This window comes from Nerophis ophidion, linkage group LG09 (assembly GCF_033978795.1).
Source record: "Nerophis ophidion isolate RoL-2023_Sa linkage group LG09, RoL_Noph_v1.0, whole genome shotgun sequence".
In the NCBI taxonomy this organism is placed as follows: Eukaryota; Metazoa; Chordata; class Actinopteri; order Syngnathiformes; family Syngnathidae; genus Nerophis; species Nerophis ophidion.
In genome coordinates, this window is record NC_084619.1 from 76,434,466 (window position 1) to 76,438,224 (window position 3,759).

Below are 3,759 nucleotides of genomic sequence, written 5' to 3' on the forward strand. Positions count from 1 at the left end.
GTGTGACCCCCAGCGGGCCTTTTGAACACCTCCCTTGTCCTGAGGTTTGTTGGCTGGCAAGTATGCAAGTATGCAAGTATGCAAGTATTAGTAGACCAGAGGTGGGTAGAGAACCCAAAAAAGTACTCAAGTAAGAGTACTGTTACTTTAGAATAATAGGACTCAAGTACAAGTAAAAAGTTGCCATCAAAAATAATTACTTGAGTAAGTAAGTTTCTGTGAAAAAAACTATCTTCTAAATTAGTCTGATTCGTCAAATAATTCAGTTTCTTTTATTTGCACAACATGTGAAGTTGTAGTTTGCATCTTCTTATCTGTCACGTGACTGTCGGCCACACGCAGTGTTCCTAAAGTACGCCAGGGGGCGATGGCGGCCATCTCAGCCTGTTTAGCGGCGTTAGATGTACTTGCAACAGAAGAAGATAACGCTTCGTGCTAACAAGCTAGCGTGACTAACTTTAAAGACAGGGATCTAACATGTGAGTACAATCTTCACTGCTTTTCAGCTTGTCCCGAACCTTTTAATGTGTTTAAATGACAATGGTGGTTATTAGGATCATCAGAGACATACAAAAAGATCGTTTTGTTTCTTTAAAGTCAAGTGTTTTGTGAGGTTTGTGTTCAGCAGCCGCGATGTGATGACGTCATCTCCCCTAATTAAAGTGTCTACTTTGTTGTTGGACAACTAAGTCAAATACTTACCTATTTGAGCTTCTCACACCTTCCATCCATCCATTTTCTACCGCTTTGTGATAGTTTGATTGGGGAAATGGAACAAATATCAAACGTCGGATTGGTGAAAAGTGGTCACGTGACGATGCCTGCCGGAAGTCCTGCAAGCCTTTTTTTTTCTTTTTTTTTTTTTATGTTGAAATTTAAATAAAAGAGCAAACAGGTGCATGAAAAATGGTTGCAATGTTGACTCTAATAACAACGTTGTTTTTTTTTTTATTGTCATTGCTCAATAAATGATAATAAATCACAATAGATAAAATAGAATATATCTTTATTTACATTGTACAACGAAATTGCAAGCACACTAATTTAGTGCAAATTCATAATAACACATACAAACATAGCCCTGCGATGAGGTGGCGACTTGTCCAGGGTTTACCCTGCCTTCCACCCGATTGCAGCTGACATGGGAGCCAGCACACCCCGCCACCCCAAAAGGGACAAGCGGAAGGAAATGGATGGATGGACATAAAAACATTAGCACATGGTACTCAGATAAATATATAAAAAATACATAAAATACATAAAAATACCGGACTTCACGGTGGCAGAGGGGTTAGAGCGTCTGCCTCACAATACCAAAGTCCTGAGTAGTCCTGCGTTCAATCCCGGGCTCAGGACCTTTCTGTGTGGAGTTTGCATGTTCTCCTCGTGAATACGTGGGTTCTACTCCAGCTTCCTCCCACCTCCAAAGACATGCACCTGGGGATAGGCCCCTCCCACCTAAAGAAGACATGCACCTGGGGATAGGCCCCTCCCACCTCCAAAGACATGCACCTGGGGATAGGCCCCTCCCACCTGAAGAAGACATGCACCTGGGGATAGGCCCCTCCCACCTCCAAAGACATGCACCTGGGGATAGGCCCCTCCCACCTAAAGAAGACATGCACCTGGGGATAGGCCCCTCCCACCTCCAAAGACATGCACCTGGGGATAGGCCCCTCCCACCTAAAGAAGACATGCACCTGGGGATAGGCCCCTCCCACCTCCAAAGACATGCACCTGGGGATAGGCCCCTCCCACCTAAAGAAGACATGCACCTGGGGATAGGCCCCTCCCACCTAAAGAAGACATGCACCTGGGGATAGGCCCCTCCCACATCCAAAGACATGCACCTGGGGATAGGCCCCTCCCACCTAAAGAAGACATGCACCTGGGGATAGGCCCCTCCCACCTCCAAAGACATGCACCTGGGGATAGGTCCCTCCCACCTAAAGAAGACATGCACCTGGGGATAGGCCCCTCCCACCTAAAGAAGACATGCACCTGGGGATAGGCCCCTCCCACCTAAAGAAGACATGCACCTGGGGATAGGCCCCTCCCACCTCCAAAGACATGCACCTGGGGATAGGCCCCTCCCACCTAAAGAAGACATGCACCTGGGGATAGGCCCCTCCCACCTAAAGAAGACATGCACCTGGGGATAGGCCCCTCCCACCTCCAAAGACATGCACCTGGGGATAGGCTCCTCCCACCTCCAAAGACATGCACCTGGGGATAGGTCCCTCCCACCTAAAGAAGACATGCACCTGGGGATAGCCCCCTCCCACCTCCAAAGACATGCACCTGGGGATAGGCCCCTCCCACCTCCAAAGACATGCACCTGGGGATAGGCCCCTCCCACCTCCAAAGACATGCACCTGGGGATAGGTTGATTGGCAACACTAAATGGTCCCTAGTGTGTGAATGTTGTCTATCTGTGTTGGCCCTGCGATGAGGTGGCGACTTGTCCAGGGTGTACGCTGCCTTCCATCCGATTGTAGCTGAGATAGGCACCAGCGCCCCCCGCGACCCCAAAGGGAATAAGCGGTAGAATAATGAATGGATGGATTATGGTAAGAGTCATTCAAATAACTATAACATATAGAACATTCTATACTTTTACTCAGGGGTCAGCAACCTTTTTGTAACCAAGGTCTACTTCTTGGGTTCTGATTAATGCCAAGGGCTACCAGTTTGATACACACTTAATAGAAATTGCCTGAAATAGCCAATTTGCTCAATTTACCTGTAATAAATACATCTATATATATAAAAAGGGTATTTCTGTCTGTCATTCCGTCTTACATTTTTATTCCTTTTACGGAAGGTTTTTTGTAGAGAATAAATGATGAAAAAACACTTAATTGAACGTTTTAAAAGAGGAGAAAACAAAAAAAATGAAAATTAAATTTTGAAACATAGTTTGTCTTCAATTTTGACTCTTTAAAATTCAACTGAAAAAAATGAAGAGAAAAACTAGCTAATTCAAATATTTAAAAAATAAATAAATAAATAATTTATGGAACATCATTAGTATTTTTTTCCTGATTAAGATTAATATTAGAATTTTGATGACATGTTTTAAATAGGTTCAAATCCAATCTGCACTTTGTTGGAATAAATAACAAAATAGACCAAGCAAACATGCAAACTCCACACAGAAAGATCCCGAGCCCGGGATCGAACCCTGACCACTCAGGACCTTGGTATTGTGAGGCAGACGCACTAACCCCTCTGCCACCGTGAAGCCCAAATAAAAAATAGGGTATATATTTTTGCAAAAATAAAACAAAGAACCAATGGCCTAAAATATACAAATTGGTGCATCAGAGACAAACAATACGTGACGAAAAAGTACCAACCATTATTTTTCTACTGCTTGTCCCATAATCAATTAAATGGTCAATACTCAATAAAACCAGTCATGATTGTAAAATCTCAACAAGCACAAAAAGCTTAAAAAGAATAAAAATACAAACTTTTTGTGTCACGTTTAACTTTGTTTTGCTTATTTTGTTATGGTTACGGCACTTCAGTGAGGATAATTAGCATGAGGGCCTCAAACAGCACACAGGAAACACAAAAGAGGAAGTCCAAACTTACAGAATAAGGCGCACACACACACACACACGCACACACATACACACACGCACACACTCGCACACACACACACGCACACACACACACACACACACACACGCACACACTCGCACACACATACACACACACACACACACGCACACACTCGCACACACACACACG

At 44.1% G+C, this 3,759-nt stretch overlaps 1 protein-coding gene across 1 annotated transcript in view; it reads left to right on the forward strand.

The window, feature by feature from the left end:
• Positions 1-365: 365 nt before the first annotated feature.
• The window catches only part of fas (Fas cell surface death receptor), a 41,144-nt gene continuing 37,750 nt past the window's right edge, over positions 366-3,759 (forward strand). Inside the window, exon 1 of the mRNA XM_061911804.1 lies at positions 366-479. The gene's annotated coding sequence lies outside the window, so the exon portion shown is untranslated. The remainder of the gene's footprint in view (positions 480-3,759) is intronic.